Below are 20,163 nucleotides of genomic sequence, written 5' to 3'. Positions count from 1 at the left end.
TAACGCCAATGACTCTTCACCACTGTGTGGATCCGGAGATGAATAGGTCCAACAGCACCCCATTGCTGGTTGTACGAGGCCACCAAATTGGGCAGCCTGTTTGCCGTGGGTTGTGTGCCTGTGTCGGCAGAGGAAGGGAGTCTGGTGATTGATAGTGGCAATAGTGTTCACTAATCCAACACACCACTGCAACTCTATCTTTGCCAAGACGGGCCCGATTCTACCAATCGGATGGTCACGCCGTGCTCTTTGCATTGAATGTTAATGCAACCTTTGGTATAACAACATTTTGACATGTTAAAAAATATGCATATTCCGCCTAAACAAATCAGCTGTGCAGACCCATGCACAGAAGGTGGTGGCTCATGGGCCAATCTGGTGATGTTGATCTCCGATTACTGTACATCTCCAGGTGATTGTCACAGACCGAACCATCCTGACCTTTGACAGCTACAGCTTTTCGTGTCAACATTACTCGACTATAACATCCCTCATCCCTGGTCGTTCAGGTCGAAGATCCGCTGCAATATAAGATCGTCCCTGTTGACACTCCATTGTGGGTGGGGAGAAGGGGTGCTGACTTCACAACACCTCGGTTCAAAACGAAGACACGTAGACTCTGCACATAGTACACCCTCCCGACCTGACTACTGGACTCGCTTCCTAATCATTGAAGCTTGTGACTCGCAACTTACGCAACTACTGAACCCTTTTGCAATCTCCTAAGGTATTGCTGGTATCCGCGGAGAAGTTGCCAATGTCACTAATCTCCGATCCGGCTCACTCCTAATAGAATGTACACGGAGACAACAGTCCTTAATCTGCTAAAAATACAAGAATTTGTGAATATCCAGGTTTCAGTCTCAGCGACAAACACTTAACTTGTGTAGAGGTATTGTACGAGACAGAGCTCTATGACTGAAGAACAAACTGTCCGGGAGCTCTCAGAGCAGTCTGTCACAGATATATAACGATTCACTTTCAAGTAGGACGGTGTTGTTCAACCAGCAAACATCTATCTCTTTACGTTCGCGAGAGTAAAGATCCCTGACTCGATTAAAGCTGGTTATTACTGCATTGGTGTGGAGGTATAAGGCCTTGGGCTCTGTCTTTGAGCCTTTAGGGCCTGTCCCGTAGACAGCCTATATGAGGAGACTAACGAAACATCCCTTGAACAACGCCGCATTAAATTTACACTACAGTATATCACTAAACTGCACTCAAATGAGCCCAACCGAGCATACAATTGTTTTAACTCTTCAGATGAAAACCTCTTCTCTAACGTGCCAAACTTGGTCCCACCATTTGGAATCAGAGTTCAACCACACATATATGCAGCTACAATTGATCTCGATATCACAGCATCTTTCCGGCTTCTGTCTTCGCCACCTTGGCAGATGGTGAAGCCACAGATTGATCTTAGTCTCCAAACTCGAAAAGGCAGAAACAAACCCTTTGGTGTTCCAACAGCTACCTTCCAGGTATTACACCCATAGATCCATTTTCACAGATGGATCAAAGGATGATTAGAACATTACAGCAAGGTTTCTCTTGGCCAATGTGACATCTTCCTCTGATGTCCAGGTCATGTCAGCGTAGCAGGCAACACAAAGGTCGATGTTGCAGCTGAAGTAGCTCTTGACAAGCCCATATCTCTACTGCTGATCCCGTAGAGTGACTTCAAACCACTATCAATAGTTACTCGTGACCTCATGCAAGAGCAGTGGGAAACCCAGCTAGGAAGAAATAAACTTCATGAACTGAAGCCTACAACTGGCTTGACTTGGGCTGTCAGTCAAGACGTGACGATGTCATATTGGCCACCGCCGTTTCACTCATGACTATCTGTTGAAAACTCCTGTGTGTGTTTATTGCTATGTTTGTTAACCATCAAGCACTCCAGTGCAAGGAATTCCCATGATGTTGCGATAAAACGGAAAGATCTGTTTTCCTGTTTGAGCGGGCATCTTACTGTAAATTACCTCAGGGAAGTTGACCTGTATCATCAAATCATTAATTGTAGTTTTGTAAACAGAATAACAAATTGCTTGTTTCTGTATTTGGTGCTAGGACATTTTCTGTTTTTAAAGGGTAGTGAAATGAAAATATATGTTTTTGGACCATGGACAGGGATCGGAAATAATCCACACTTGATCTCCTCACTGTATGGCTGGAATAATGCCAGTGTGACATTATTATTCAAAAACAGAAGCAAATACAATTTAGTATTCTCGATATGTAGCAACAATTCAAGAAACTTGTCAGCTTCACACAGGTAGTTTACAATCAGATGCCCTCTCATGGAAAACAATATTTTGTGGCAAAACTAGGAATAAAAACACGCACTAAAAGGAGTCCCAAAAACTTTTGCCCCTAATTGCTTTCAACAAATCGACAGGTTTGTTGAAGACGGTGCAATAGTGTGGGGTCCATGTCAAGCACACAAACATATGATATCGCGGTGATTTAAAAGGTTTTGATGGCAAATCGGAACCAGTCCATGCACGTCACATGCATACGATTATAGACCGAGGGCCTTATTCCAGCATACGTCGTGGTCTGATACCTTCTCAGTTCTAACGTCAATTTCTTGCTACGATCTTCCCGATCAGATCAAAACCAGATAGAACGGTGAACGCAATCCATGTGTACGGCAAAGCGAAAGCACGTCTTAGCACCTGTACAACAGGCCATCGCGTGGCAGGAAATGTAAGGAGGAATTACCCACTTTGTGCCGAGCAATGATTGCTGCCAGTGGTGGCAATGCAAAGTATGACTTTGATGCCATATTCGGAACTCAAATAAACAAAACATATATATATATAGAGGTTATTGTTGTAATGGTGATTCTTTGTTTATAGACATGCGAATTGTTACTATCTACCATTGAAATTACAAAAAATATTTATTCTTAACTAACTTCTAAAATGACTTATACGTTTCCTTTTTCAAGAATGTAATAGCTATATTATCAGAACATTTAAAAAATGCTTTGATCAAAACGTACGTTTCGTCACTGTTGGATGAAGTATTGTAAAGGCGCATCTGCTAAGACTTAAATGTGCTTTCATGACTTTGAAATGAAAAGATAAAGCCTTTATCTGCCCTTGGTGAATACCAGAGGGTCCCATAAAACAACCGTTACCTTGGTGATAGTTATTTTACCGTTACCTTTACAAAGATAACCTCCTCTCCGTTAGTGTGTGGCGCTGTTTTGGACCATGACGCTATGCAGGCAAGCCTTTGTATCAGAAAAATGCAAAAAGTGCAGTCAATGATTTGGGCACAGTGATGTTTGCACAACTGAGGTCCAACTGGCTGCATGTTTGGGTCAAAAGTTCCAGTGGCAGTCGTGATAAAAACTGTGCAAACCATCTGGAATATGTTGTCACATGTTCTGTAAAGGCGCATCTTTCTGTACCTCGATGTGTCTGGAAGTGGCATTAGTATATAGATCACCATACTGACCTTAATGCATGTGTGTAATAATGAACAGATGTATACAAGGATGCCTACAATCAACAACAGTTCCATCTGTTCAGATCAATGTTCAAACCGGTTTTGAATTCATCGAACAAGAGGAATTAGATGTTCACAGACGGTGAAAATACGAAACTGTAAGTAATATTTAACACACACACACACACACACACACACACACACACACACACACACACACACACACACACACATAGGGAAGTGCCTGCAATGAACAAATGTTCCAGTAAGTTAGTGAATGTAATGACGACACGTCTGTAAATAAATACATATTCAATTATTGGAAGTTTAGATTAATAACCGAGATTGTTAGTAGCTGCTCCTTCAAAGGTATTGTAAATACTACAATCGACAGTAGCTGAAGAGATGGTTTAAAACCAACTAGGGTCCATGTAGGTAGCATGTTTACTTTCTTATGGTCACTTGCCTCAGTGTGTGTGTGTGTGTGTGTGTGTGTGTGTGTGTGTGTGTGTGTGTGTGTGTGTGTGTGTGTGTGTGACATGTGCAGAAATTATTGAAAACAAATTTGAACTCCTGAGTTTTATCAAAAGCTTCTATACTACCGAAACACGAAACATTGAAAGATGTCATCTGCTGTCATATAACTACCAAATATATTCATAGTGAAGTTAAATACATACGTTTTCCGTCCGTGTATTCTTTTGCAGAAGTTGTTTCCACAAAGGAATTTCTATTCTGAGAGAGAATTGTTTATCCCACATCCTAAAAGACGGTTCGTTAAAAGGTTTGCAGTCAAAACAAATACCCATCTTAGTATCTATTTTGAAAACTTTTTCCTTCATTGACTTTCATAGATGCTTGTGTCAGATAGAATTGCCTGAGTGGTCAAAAAATGTATATCTGAGGTGGTCGTGGTATCGATTAGTTCCCTTCAATTAAGCTATATTTTCTCGTTATATATTCAGAAATCGTTTTGGTAGTGCTGCTGTACCGAGTATAACCTTGCTTATGACTGAGTCTTTAATCCGCTCTTTCAGAATTTATATATTAAGAAATCATCTCTTGTTCTGCCTCTTGGGCACAGACTTAAACCATTCATTTCTGCTGCCGGCATTCACGTTTACTTTAACCACATTTAAAAAATTACAAGTGCCCATGAGAATAGTTGAAAAACGAATATGTCTTCTGTCTTTACGAGATTCTATCACATAATATTTCAGGAATGCTAAAAAAGTATGCCTGAAACGGTCCTGATATGGATTTTAACCCACGTCCATTTCGTTAAAAGGTTTGTACTTAAAAAGCATCCAAGTATCTCTTTTGGAAACTCGTTTGACTCCATGCCGTTTGACTCCATGCATTGGCTTTTCAAGATGTTTATGTCAGATAAAATGCTGTCTTCTGTTGATGAGTCATTATTTCTTGATGTCGGGGTAAACGTGTGTACACGATTGAGAGACAGTTGCAGCTCTGTCTCAAAAAATTATTGATTGGTCCAAACGAAATGGCTACAACTAAAACTAACTGCATCCGTTTCTGTCACAGATATTAACCACACAGCGACCCAGATTTTCTTTTATCGGGTAGTTCCATTAAAGTAGTGAGTGGAGCTAACTTTTGAGGCTTCATGTTTGACCATCATCTTATGGCAAAATGCCTGAGGGCCAAACAGTCGGAATCAGTCGACTCTGCTTCACTTGAATGTATAGGAGAAAACACGCCTCCAATGTTTTGGTAGACTATGGAAAACCGGAGGGGGAGGGAAATCATGAGGGACGGACCCCCGAGGGATATCCAGACCCCGATGATTTTACATTGTCTATCAAAACCGAGAAGTGTTTTCTTTAACATATATAGGTCATCTTTTGTTTTCCCAGAATAACCGCATTTGAGGTTTTTGTTTTGGAGGGACAGGTTTTACTTTTCGTTAGTAAAACCGCTTCCCAGGTTTTACTTTTCGTTAGTAAAACCGTTTCCCAGGTTTTACTTTTCCTAACTTTATATTAACATCAACATTCAAATGATGCATGTGTATTTGAAGTCAATTGAACAACATCATTCAAGGTTAAACTCATAGTACAAAGGTTTTCCAAAATGGGATTGGAAACGCAATTCTCTCATCCGTAGACAGACGCTCTACCGCACAGCCACCGGTCCGTCGAAGGTGGTGGGTTAAATCATCTACTTATAGTTACTGTCATTAAATTGATTTCACGCGCGCTTCAGTTATTGTTACGTAGCTTCATTAAATGATCATCTACACTGTAATTACTCATCACTGGCGGTATATAATTCGTTTTAAACTTGATATTGTGATTGAGAAGAAGGTTCTGTTCACCACCAAGGTCTCAGGCTTTTAGAACCTCCCCTACTGACAGTCTTTAGGTCGAGGCCGATGAACCATCTCTCACACAACGCCGTGTACGATTATCTTTACAATATGTTACAAAACTATTTTCTAACAAGTCTATCAGGATTTATATATGAGAAAATCTTGTCTTGTTCTGCCACTTGTTCACAGAATTATACCATTCATTTCTTCCAACGGCATTGAGCTGGAGAATATATCTCGTTCAGTTCAAGTTAGATTTCTTCTCTTCCTTTGCAGCTGGATAGACCAAATTTACTACAGTATAAACAGTCAATTAAACAATGAATATAAAACATCTAAATCCTTATTTACAGATGGAGCTAAAGACGGTGGAGTAGTAGCTTGTGCCACTGTCATAGGATCGAGAACAATATTTTCTCGAATATCTGATAACAGCTCTATTTTTACAGCTGAAGCTAACATCATATTAACAGCCCTAAAATGTATTTATAAGCAAAAAACACAAGCAAAAAACAAAAAAAAAAACCAAACAAACAAAAAACAACCCAATATATCATCTTTTCAGATTACCTCTATTGCCTTCAGGCTATTAGAAACCTTTCCTACTGACATCCCCTCTTCACTGACATTCTTGAATTATATAATGATCCTGCTACTAGCCAATACGGCATCGTCCTCTGTTGGATACCCAGCCACGCTGTCATTCCTGGTAAGACAATTGCCGATCTTGCTGCTAAGGCACCACTCAACAAATATGTGACACCACTTCCTATCCCTTACTCTGACCATTAACTAGAAGAAGTGTGAGGCACTCCTCCTTGATTGTGTTGAATTCTCCGTCACAAGGGATAACTATTTTACCGTAAAACAGTTAACAATCTTACTGTTACTTTTCATTTAGTCATTGTTATTTAACGACAACTGATATTTTTGCTTAATTTTCATTACAGTGGAAGCTGTCTAAATCTGCACTCAACGGGACTGAAGAAATAATCCATTTTCGATAACGTACCGGATTGCAGAGCTGATGATAAATGTAAAAGCCACTCAGATTTTATGCCTGTGTTAACAGCGTACCGGTGTCGACAGCTTGCTTGGTAGGTTACATTAGTAACTTAGATTGTTAGTGGCTGTATCCTCTAAGGGGGTAAAAGTACTATGAAATATTGTCCTCCTGACAGGGTACGTAACTCCTAAAACTGTCAACGTCTATCTAGATCTACACCCTTTTTAATCGTAGAATATTTGTTCTTTAATCATGGCTTACTATCAGTACCGTCGCCAGTTGCAGATATAAATCCAGCTAGGTAGCCAAAGTATTGTAAATCACCACGGTCCCTGGAGTGGAGGTAAACTTTTAGCTGTAGACTGATACCTGTAGATAGATACCTTTGGAAACATACCTGTAGGTAGATAGATGCCTGTAGACAGGTATCTGTCGCTAGATGCTGTAAATACATACCTGTAGATAGACACCTGTAGCTAGAAACCTGTAGCACGAAACCTGTAGACGGATACCTGCAGACAGAGTCATACCTGTAGATAGATACAGATAAATCTCTGTTGTATATCGTTTATCAATGTGTTTTGGAGTGATGGTGTTGTGAACACTTTGTGAATACCGGTACGTACATGGGGCCTTGTGCAAAGAACTTAATGTTTTACAATTGAAACCGTTCCTATAGACATGTACATCGAAATGTTAAATGTTTGCATAGTTTTACAGGGTTTTACCTTGCCATACAAAGTCCAGGTGATCCACAGTTACAAAGACAATGAAGCCGTACATAAAATATATGGGCCGTGAAACACAAGTGTAGTGAACTGTAAGAAGTAACGGCAGTAGGTGGTTTGTAAATTTTAGACTCTGGACCAGAGAATTAAGTGATCAAACTCCCGAGCATCGAGCATAAAATGTAGGTTTATGTGATCACTGGTAATAACGGCCATGGTTTTTCCTAGCGCTTTAAATGCTAGGAAAGTTATACTGATTTACATATGATTGTGATCTACGATGTTGTGTTACTGCAGGAACTCTTAATATTTGTTCACTCGTGACAGACTTACACACTTGGGCGTTTTTCAGGAGATTTGTCAGAGATATAACCTTGATAAAGTTCGAACAGACTGACTCCTCTTCCCTAGGTTGTGGCGGGTTCCTGGACCATGTAGCAACGCAAGTTTGGCTCCATTTCAGACATGTGCAAAATGCACACTCATTGAACTGTTCACAATAATTTCACACACACAGAGACTGATACACACACACACACACACACACACACACACACACACACACACACACACACACACACACACACACACACACACACACACACACACACACACACACACACACACACACACACACACACACACACACACACAGTCGAACCCCGTTTACCCGGACCCCACATATCCGGAAACCCCGCCCTGCCGGACGATTTTTATGTTAAACGAAACTTGCGTTCATTAATTGTACTCGCTTAACCCATTGAAAAATGGGTCCAGTTATCCTGACGGAGAGATCTGTGCAACGTGCATGTGTATGTGTCACGTCAATATAGATAGATAGATAGACAGACAGATAGATAGATAGATGGATATGTGTGTGTATGTGTGTGTGTGTACTGGGTTGTCACTGTTTGTAGATGTACTGGGTTGTCACTGTTTCTAGATGTACTGGGTTGTCACTGTTTGTAGATGTACTAGGTTGTCACTGTATGGAGATGTACTGGGTTGTCACTGTAAGTAGATGTACTGGGTTGTCACTGTATGGAGATGTACTAGGTTGTCACTGTTTGTAGATGTACTGGGTTGTCACTGTATGGAGATGTACTAGGTTGTCACTGTTTGTAGATGTACTGGGTTGTCACTGTTTGTAGATGTACTGGGTTGTCACTGTTTGTAGATGTACTAGGTTGTCACTGTATGGAGATGTACTGGGTTGTCACTGTTTGGAGATGTACTAGGTTGTCACTGTTTGTAGATGTACTAGGTTGTCACTGTTTGGAGATGTACTGGGTTGTCACTGTTTGTAGATGTACTAGGTTGTCACTGTATGGAGATGTACTGGGTTCTCACTGTATGGAGATGTACTGGGTTGTCACTGTTTGTAGATGTACTAGGTTATCACTGTTTGGAGATGTACTAAGTTGTCACTGTATGGAGATGTACTGGGTTGTCACTGTTTGGAGATGTACTAGGTTGTCACTGTATGGAGATGTACTGGGTTGTCACTGTTTGTATATGTACTAGGTTGTCACTGTTTGTAGATGTACTAGGTTGTCACTGTTTGTAGATGTACTGGGTTGTCACTGTAGATGTACTGGGTTGTCACTGTTTGTAGATGTACTGGGTTGTCACTGTTTGTAGATGTACTGGGTTGTCACTGTTTGTAGATGTACTAGGTTGTCACTGTATGGAGACGTACTGGGTTGTCACTGTATGGAGATGTACTGGGTTGTCACTGTTTGTAGATGTACTGGGTTGTCACTGTTTGTAGATGTACTGGGTTGTCACTGTTTGTAGATGTACTACTTTGTCACCTGTATGTAGATGTACTAGGTTGTCACTGTATAGAGATGTACTGGGTTGTCACTGTATGGAGATGTACTGGGTTGTCACTGTTTGTAGATGTACTAGGTTGTCACTGTTTGTAGATGTACTGGGTTGTCACTGTTTGTAAATGTACTGGGTTGTCACTGTTTGTAGATGTACTAGGTTGTCACTGTATGGAGATGTACTGGGTTGTCACTGTATGGAGATGTACTCGGTTGTCACTGTTTGTAGATGTACTAGGTTGTCACTGTATGGAGATGTACTGGGTTGTCACTGTATGGAGATGTATTGGGTTGTCACTGTTTGTAGATGTACTAGGTTGTCACTGTATGGAGATGTACTAGGTTGTCACTGTTTGGAGATGTACTGGGTTGTCACTGTTTGGAGATGTACTAGGTTGTCACTGTATGGAGATGTACTGGGTTGTCACTGTATGGAGATGTACTGGGTTGTCACTGTTTGTAGTTGTACTAGGTTGTCACTGTATGGAGATGTACTAGGTTGTCACTGTTTGTAGATGTACTGGGTTGTCACTGTATTGAGATGTACTAGGTTGTCACTGTTTGTAGATGTACTAGGTTGTCACTGTTTGTAGATGTACTGGGTTGTCACTGTTTGTAGATGTACTAGGTTGTCACTGTTTGTAGATGTACTGGGTTGTCACTGTATGGAGATGTACTGGGTTGTCACTGTATGGAGATGTACTGGGTTGTCACTGTTTGTAGATGTACTAGGTTGTCACTGTATGGAGATGTACTAGGTTGTCACTGTTTGTAGATGTACTGGGTTGTCACTGTTTGTAGATGTACTAGGTTGTCACTGTTTGTAGATGTACTAGGTTGTCACTGTTTGTAGATGTACTGGGTTGTCACTGTTTGTAGATGTACTAGGTTGTCACTGTTTGTAGATGTACTGGGTTGTCACTGTATGGAGATGTACTGGGTTGTCACTGTATGGAGATGTACTAGGTTGTCACTGTTTGTAGATGTACTGGGTTGTCACTGTATGGAGATGTACTGGGTTGTCACTGTTTGTATATGTACTAGGTTGTCACTGTTTGTAGATGTACTGGGTCGTCACTGTATGGAGATGTACTGGGTTGTCACTGTTTGTAGATGTAGTAGGTTGTCACTGTATGGAGATGTACTGGGTTGTCACTGTATGGAGATGTACTGGGTTGTCACTGTTTGTAGATGTACTAGGTTGTCACTGTATGGAGATGCACTGGGTTTTCACTGTAAGTAGATGTACTGGGTTGTCACTGTATGGAGATGTACTGGGTTGTCACTGTTTGTAGATGTACTGGGTTGTCACTGTATGTAGATGTACTGGGTTGTCACTGTTTGTAGATGTACTAGGTTGTCACTGTATGGAGATGTACTAGGTTGTCACTGTTTGGAGATGTACTGGGTTGTCACTGTTTGGAGATGTACTGGGTTGTCACTGTATTGAGATGCACTGGGTTGTCACTGTTTGTAGATGTACTAGGTTGTCACTGTATGGAGATGTACTGGGTTGTCACTGTTTGTAGATGTACTAGGTTGTCACTGTATGGAGATGTACTGGGTTGTCACTGTATGGAGATGTACTGGGTTGTCACTGTTTGTAGATGTACTAGGTTGTCACTGTATGGAGATGTACTAGGTTGTCACTGTTTGTAGATGTACTGGGTTGTCACTGTTTGTAGATGTACTAGGTTGTCACTGTTTGTAGATGTACTAGGTTGTCACTGTTTGTAGATGTACTGGGTTGTCACTGTTTGTAGATGTACTGGGTTGTCACTGTATGGAGATGGACTGGGTTGTCACTGTATGGAGATGTACTAGGTTGTCACTGTTTGTAGATGTACTGGGTTGTCACTGTATGGAGATGTACTGGGTTGTCACTGTTTGTATATGTACTAGGTTGTCACTGTATGTAGATGTACTGGGTTGTCACTGTATGGAGATGTACTAGGTTGTCACTGTTTGTAGATGTACTGGGTCGTCACTGTATGTAGATGTACTGGGTTGTCACTGTTTGTAGATGTAGTAGGTTGTCACTGTATGGAGATGTACTGGGTTGTCACTGTATGGAGATGTACTGGGTTGTCACTGTTTGTAGATGTACTAGGTTGTCACTGTATGGAGATGCACTGGGTTTTCACTGTAAGTAGATGTACTGGGTTGTCACTGTATGGAGATGTACTGGGTTGTCACTGTTTGTAGATGTACTGGGTTGTCACTGTATGTAGATGTACTGGGTTGTCACTGTTTGTAGATGTACTAGGTTGTCACTGTATGGAGATGTACTGGGTTGTCACTGTTTGGAGATGTACTGGGTTGTCACTGTTTGGAGATGTGCTAGGTTGTCACTGTATGGAGATGTACTGGGTTGTCACTGTTTGTAGATGTACTAGGTTGTCACTGTTTGTAGATGTACTAGGTTGTCACTGTTTGTAGATGTACTAGGTTGTCACTGTTTGTAGATGTAGTAGGTTGTCACTGTTTGTAGATGTACTAGGTTGTCACTGTTTGTAGATGTACTGGGTTGTCACTGTTTGTAGATGTACTAGGTTGCCACTGTTTGGAGATGTACTAGGTTGTCACTGTTTGGAGATGTACTAGGTTGTCACTGTTTGGAGATGTACTAGGTTGTCACTGTTTGTAGATGTACTGGGTTGTCACTGTTTGTAGATGTACTGGTTTGTCACTGTTTGTAGATGTACTGGATTGTCACTGTTTGTAGATGTACTGGGTTGTCACTGTTTGTAGATGTACTGGGTTGTCACTGTTTGTAGATGTACTGGGTTGTCACTGTTTGTAGATGTAGTGTGTTGTCACTGTATTGAGATGTACTGGGTTGTCACTGTTTGTAGATGTGCTGGGTTGTCACTGTTTGTAGATGTGCTGGGTTGTCACTGTTTGTAGATGTGCTGGGTTGTCACTGTTTGTAGATGTACTGGGTTGTCACTGTTTGTAGATGTACTGGGTTGTCACTGTTTGTAGATGTGCTGGGTTGTCACTGTTTGTAGATGTGCTGGGTTGTCACTGTTTGTAGATGTGCTGGGTTGTCACTGTTTGTAGATGTGCTGGGTTGTCACTGTTTGTAGATGTACTGGGTTGTCACTGTTTGTAGATGTGCTGGGTTGTCACTGTTTGTAGATGTACTGGGTTGTCACTGTTTGTAGATGTACTGGGTTGTCACTGTATGGAGATGTACTGGGTTGTCACTGTTTGTAGATGTACTGGGTTGTCACTGTTTGTAGATGTACTGGGTTGTCACTGTATGGAGATGTACTGGGTTGTCACTGTTTGTAGATGTACCAGGTTGCCACTGTCTGTAGGTGTACTAGGTTGTGACTGTTTGTAGATGTACTTGATTGTTACGATATGTAGGTGTAACGGTTTGTAACTGTATGTAGGTACATTGGGTTGTCACTGGTTGTACGTGTACTGGGGTGTTACTGTATGTTTGTGTACAAGTTTGTAACGGAATCTAGGTGCACTGGATTTTCACTGTAAGTAGGTGTAGAGTTTGTCACGTTGTGTCTGTATGCTACGTTGTCGCTGTATGTGTGTGTACTGAGTTGTCACTATATGTAAGTGTACTAGGTTCTCACGGTATGTAGGTGTATTGAGTTGTCGAGGTATGTAGGTGTTCTACATTGTCACGGTATGTAGATGTATTGGGAGGTCATTCTATGTACGTCAACTGTAGGTACTACATGCAGTGTTATGTATGGTTAATGTGTTGTCACTGCACCTATAATCATTTTATTGTGTTTGGTAGTTAGTGGGATTTTACACCAAGCATTTACCATAAGATGTGATTGTTATGGCCTTGTGGGTATAAATCTGATAGAGTATGTAAGTAAAAAAATGAAGTCAATTTAGACTTACCAGGTTTTTAAACGTAGTATTCTTGTTGTTTTTTTCCCGTGTGGACCCGGGACAGAATGTGTCCACAGCACCCCATTGCTTGTCGTAAGAGGCGACTAAATTGGGCAACCTGTTTGCCGTGGGTTGCGTCCCGTGTCGGTGGAGGACGGGATCCTGGTGGTTGAGGGCAGTAGGAGACTGAACCATTTTGCTCCTATTGCTCAATACACCACTTCGGCCCTTACTTCACCTAGACGGGTGGTAGAATCGGCCCGATTCTATCAATCGGCTGGTCACGCCATGCCCTGTGCATAGAAAGTATTTTCGCACATTTGATTTATTGGACATTGGTCATTTTTGATGTCTAGTGCGTAATACCTTTTTCCTATACCTACTTGCCTAGAGTCCTATGCCAGAAGGCGGTGGCTCATGGGCCAATCTGGTGATGTCGACCTCTGTGTTCTATATGTCTCCAATTTCTTGTTAGTAGCCGAACCAGCCTAGCATTTGAATTGGTAGACAAATGTAGCTACTCATGTCGTATTTACTGGAGTATACCACTCCTGTATCTCTAGTGTTTGCAGGCTGGAGTTCCACTGCATTACAACACTGTCCTCGTTGACACTCGGTGGCGGGTGGGGAGCGGGAGTGCTGAATCTATTATCATCACCATGTCAATCACCCTTTCTGTTTCCACGAGAAACGACAAAAAAAGACGTTTAGAGGCTGATCATCTTTCTTGTAATGAAGATGTTTCAGGTCCAACACACCAAGAACCTTGGCCAAAATTCATAGTTATTGAATCTACCAATGGTGAACCACTCAAGATCAATCCATTTCTAGTATCAAAGACAATACAAGCTATTTGTGGAGAGGTTAAGAACGTTTCACGTCTCAGAGGAGGTACACTTCTTGTTGAGTGTGCGCGACGACAGCAATCCATAAATTTATTGCAACAACATCAATTTGCCAACATCAATGTTGCTGTCTCAGCTCATAGAACTCTGAACTCAAGTAGAGGCATTGTTAGGGATAGAGCCCATTGTCTGGCGGACATGTCCGAGGATGAAATAGTGGCTGAACTTAAGGATCAGAATGTAACTTCCGTGAAACGCTTTCCTTTTAAGAAGCAGGATGGTAGCACTGTACCTGGCCACACTTACATGTTTACCTTTTCATCGTGCACTCTACCAAAATCAATCAAAGCCGGCTATTTCAATATCGGAGTGGAGGTGTATATACCCACTCCACTCCGTTGCTATTCCTGTCAGAAGTTTGGACACGGGTCTAAGTCCTGTCGAAACACTCCCCGTTGTCATCGTTGTAGTGAACATCATCAGGACTCTGACTGCAGCAATGATATTAAATGTGCCAATTGTGGAAGCAGTCATCTTTCATCTTCTAAATGTTGTCCTGAATGGCAAATGCACTCTAAGATACTTAGATTAAAGTATGAAACAAATATTTCCTTCATGGAGGCTAAAAACAAAGTCCTTAGCCAGAATCAACATAATCCCTCTCCCACTGTGACCTACTCTGCTGCTGTCTCACGACGACCAGAAACAACCTCTTCTTCGTGTCAAACGGATTTGACCTGGATGGCCTCTGAGAAACCTGTTCATGTGAATAGTACTTCTGGCAGTCAGGGCTTTTTTACAGCGTCTGCCTCTCAGACTATTAGTCACGTATCAGGTGAAGTTGTTCAAACAGCTATAGATGTTGAAACGTCAAAAGGTGAAATGTCAAAATCGCAAAGAAAACGTCTAAATCGTAGATCAAAGAAATCTCCTGCTGATACTCCTGTAGAGGTTCACAATTTGTTTGAGCCTTTGGAGATGGATGATACGCCATCTTCACAAAACCGACATAACGGTACACCCTCCTCTCGTACACGTGAGAGGTCTCCAATAGAACCGCCATGAGTAACGCTACAAATGTAGTACAGTGGAATTGCAGAGGGCTTAGGAATAATTTTCACGAAGTCCAATTATTAGCTCAAGATTTAAACCCATCAGCATTTAGTCTACAGGAAACATTTCTGAAACCTGATGATAAGTTTGAAATGCGTCAGTACAACTCGTATCACTGTTTTTCACCTCCGGGGGATAAAGCAACCGGGGGCGCTTCGATTTTGGTGAGACAGGGGATCATTCACAGCCCTGTTCCTCTTAAAACTAAACTTCAGGCTGTTGCTGTCCGACTAACTTTACACGTCACGATCACACTCTGTTCCTTGTACATACCACCATCCTCGACTCTTCAGCTATCAGAACTTCAGGATTTATATTCCCAATTGCCTGGACCCTGTGTTATAACGGGAGATCTCAACGGACATAATCCTCTGTGGGGAAGCAACGATACGAACAATAAAGGTAAAATTCTTGAAGATTTTGTTTCTAATAATGACTTGTGCATATTTAACGACGGTTCGAACACATATCTACATCCAGCATCGGGTACATATTCAGTACTAGATTTGTCAACCATACTTAATGAATTTTCATGGTCAGTCCACGGTGACCTGTGTGGTAGTGACCATTTTCCGACAGTAATCACTGCTATAAATCCAACTGATGATCTGTCGATGTCAAGATGGAATTTTTCTAAAGCTAATTGGCCTTTATTTCAGACTAGTTGTACTAAAAACTTAAAACCAGAATTTTTCATGGACGCTCATGATGCAATCCAGTCATTTTCGGAGACACTGAAACAAATTGCTGATGATACTATTCCTAAGTCCTCTGTAAGTCCACACATTCGTAAGCCATGGTTTGATAACGAATGTAAACATGCCAGGAAAAGTAGGAAGAAAGTAGAAGACTATTTTCGCCGAAACCCTACTGTTCACAATTTAGATAAAGTTAAAATTTTAAATGCCAAGGCTCGACGCACATTTAAGCAGAATAAACGTCAGTCTTGGAGAAAATATGTTTCCAAGATCAATTCACGCACACCTATTTCAAAGGTGTGGAATATGATACAAAGAATAAAGGGTAAAGGTCCCAAATCTACCGTTCAACATTTAAAGGATGGTGATAATTTATTAACGGATAAGGCTGACATTGCCAATAAGCTTGGTGAAACTCTCGCCAGGCACTCATCTTCATACACCAGAAACAACAGGAGAAGAAAACAATCAATTTTACCTCGGAAAATGGTGAAGATTATAATGAATTATTTTCACTGCATGAGCTCTATACCGCCCTTGAACAGGCTCATGATACAGCTACAGGGGCTGATGGTATCCATTATCAGCTCCTGAAGCATTTGCCCAAAACATGTTTGGAAACGCTGCTTAATATATTTGATAATATCTGGACTACAGGCAATTTTCCAACTTCCTGGCGTAATGCCATTGTAGTCCCAATACCAAAGCCTGGTCGAGATCATACTGATCCATCTAATTACAGACCAATCTCTTTAACGAGTTGTGTATGTAAAACCATGGAGCGAATGGTAAATAACAGATTAACATGGTATCTTGAAACCAACAACCTTATTACAAATATTCAATGTGGTTTCAGGAAAAATCGCAGTACGATTGACCATTTGGTACGTTTAGAATCCTTTGTGAAAAATGGTATAGTAAATAAACAACATGCTGTATCAATTTTCTTTGATCTCGAGAAAGCTTATGATACCACGTGGAAGCATGGCATTTTAAAGGATTTACATGATTTTGGTTTGAGAGGTCGTTTACCTCTTTTTATATCGCAGTTTTTACAAGACAGGCAATTTCAAGTCCGAGTGGGTTCTACCCTGTCTGATCATTACAATCAGGATCAGGGTGTCCCTCAAGGCAGTATTTTGTCTGTCACATTATTTAGTATTAAGATCAACAGTTTATCAAAGGTTTTAAATGATTCAATTGATGGATCATTATTTGTGGATGATTTTAATATCTCTTGTCGTGGGAAAAATATGCATACTATTGAACGACAACTGCAGTTATGTTTAAATAAAATAAATAAATGGTGTCTTGAAAACGGATTTAAGTTTTCTAAATCCAAAACTAATTGTATACACTTTTGTAGAAAATATAAACCTCATCAGGACCCAGAGCTAACCTTAAATGGCTCTCCCATCAAGGTGGTAAAGGAGGCCAAGTTCTTGGGCTTAATTTTTGATTCCTATTTAACATTTCTGCCACATATTAAATCTCTTAAAGCTTAATGCCTGAAGGCGCTCAATTTGTTAAAAGTTGTATCCAGTTCAAAGTGGGGAGGGGATCAGACTACTCTCCTTCACTTATATAGATCACTTGTCCGCTCTAAACTTGACTATGGCTCAATTGTATATGGTGGAGCCTGCAAAAGTAACCTTAAACTTTTAGATTCAGTCTACCATCAAGGTCTAAGACTTTGTCTTGGCTCCTTTCGTACGTCACCCATTGAGAGCCTCTACGTCGAAGCTGATGAGCCATCCCTTGATCAACGCCGTATAAAATTAGCCTTACAGTACGTAACAAAACTACATTCCAATCAGTCAAACCCTGCCTATAGCTGCATCTTTAATCCCCTTTTTGAGGAACTGTACAACAGAAAAACTTCTCTTGTTCCGCCTTTAGGCCACAGAATTAAACCGTTTATTTCTGCTGCCAGCATTGAGCTGGACAATATAGCGCCTTCCCGTCTTCTTTCTTCTCCTCCTTGGCAATTGGTTAGGCCACAAGTTGACCTAACATTAGCCACATTTAAAAAATCAGAAACTAATGAATTACAATACAAACAAGAATATAATCAATTAAAACATAAATATAGCAAATATAAAGCTTTATTTACAGATGGGTCCAAGGACGGTGGTGCAGTGACTTGTGCCACTGTCATTGGATCCAGAACAATATCTTCTAGATTACCATATAACAGCTCTATTTTTACTGCAGAAGCAAACGCCATATTATCGGCTCTCAAATATATTCAAAGACACACTAAACATAAACAATATATAATTTATTCAGATTCTCTTTCTTGCCTTCAGGCTATTAAAAACCTATCTTGTAAACATCCACTTTTAATAGAAATTGTTGAATTGTATAATAATCTTGCTACTGGCCAATACGACATCGTCTTTTGTTGGTTACCCAGTCATGTAGGCATTTCTGGTAACGCAATGGCTGACCTTGCTGCTAAGGTACCACTCAACAAATCTGTGACACCACTTCTTATTCCCTACACTGATTACAAAGCTACCATTAGATCGTATATCCGTGATCTGATGCAGAAAAAGTGGGACACCCAAGTGGGTGTAAATAAATTACATGGAATTAAACCATATATTGGGTATACACACTTGGGTTGTCACTCCAGATTTGAAGAGGTCATACTACGACGATGTCGTATTGGCCATACACGATATACTCATGAATACCTTTTGAAAGGTGAGGATCCTCCGTTCTGCATCCCTTGTGAGGAAAGAATCACAGTCAAGCATATCCTGCTTGACTGTGTAGAGTATTCCATCACAAGGGATCAGTATTTCAATTCACGAAGCATGAAGGATCTTTTTACTCATACCAGCTCTCGTTTAATTATTGCATTTTTAAAAGAATTAGATTTGTTATCAGAATTGTAAATAGATAAATATTTTATTATTGGTAGTCTAGATTAATCACTGAGATCGTTAGTGGCTGTGCCCTTGAGGGGGGTTGAAGTATTGTAAAATTGTTGTCCTCCTGAGAGGGTACGTAAGTCCAAAACATTCTATGTAAATTTAGTACGACCAAACTTTTAATCGTAGTATATTTGTTGTGTTTAATAATGGCTAACTTTGAGTATAATCGCCAACGGCTGAGGGGATGGTGTAGATCCATCTGGGGTCCACGCAGGTAGCAAAGGTACTGTAAGTCCCCATGGTCCCTAGTATGGTGATCTACCTTCAGTTGTTGGCGATCTACAGCCCGTATTTTATGTTGTATTGTCCGAATAGTGGTATTTGTTTTAACTCTCCACACCAGTTTTAATTGTAAATGTGATGCTCTAGTGGTTTTACTGTCCTTTGACGACAGGTTTTTATAATGTATACATACATTCATTTCAGTATCAAAATGTTCTCGTCACGATATGGCTGAAATATTGCCGATGTGACGTTAAATATTAACTCACTCACTCACTCACTCACTCTTGTTGTTTTTATTTTGGTTACCATATCAACAGTCGCTGGCAGCTAAAGGGATGATGTAATTCCAAATACTGTCCATGTAGGTGGCACAAGCACTGTCCAAATAGTGCTATTAGTTTTAACTTCCCATGCTATTTTTGAATTCTAACTGTGATAATCTAGTTGTTTTACGGCCCTTCGTTGACAGTTTTCATCATATACACATATTCCTTTTCCATGTTAAGTATGTTCTCATCACTGTAGGCACCCGTGGCGAGCCACCTCCTCGTGGTGGGTGCTGGGTAACGCCAAGAGCTCGCCGACACCCCCGTAGTGGACCCGGGGGATATTTGGTCCACCAACCTGTTTGCCGTGGGTTGCGGCCCTGTGTCGAGAGCATGGGGGTTGAGAGCATGGGAGCAGGACCATTGCTCCTATTGCTCAACACACCACTTTGGCCCTGACTTCACCTAGACGGGTGGTTGAATGGGCCCGGTTCAACCAATCTGCTGGTCATGCTAAGCCCTGTACATGTAAATGTTGTTTCACAAACTTGATAAAATATTTAATTTTTTGTCTTGGCTTCATGATGATTCATTTGTATTTCGATAGTACAATTCAAATTTCGTAACTTGCCTAGAGTCCTATGTCCGGAAGGCAGTGGCTCATGGCCCAATCAAGTGGAATAATTACTTTTGTATTATTCTGCTTCAGTATATCATCCGGATATCCTTGGTGCTGCAGGCAGGAAACCCGCCTGCTTTTAGCATTGTCCTTGTGATACTCCGTGGCGGGTGGGGAGCTCGGATGATGAAACATTATAAACTTACCATCGCTTGCGAAACTCCCCTAAAA

This window comes from Haliotis asinina, chromosome 13, assembly GCF_037392515.1.
Source record: "Haliotis asinina isolate JCU_RB_2024 chromosome 13, JCU_Hal_asi_v2, whole genome shotgun sequence".
NCBI lineage: Eukaryota > Metazoa > Mollusca > Gastropoda > Lepetellida > Haliotidae > Haliotis > Haliotis asinina.
Note: the sequence above shows the minus strand (reverse complement) of the source record.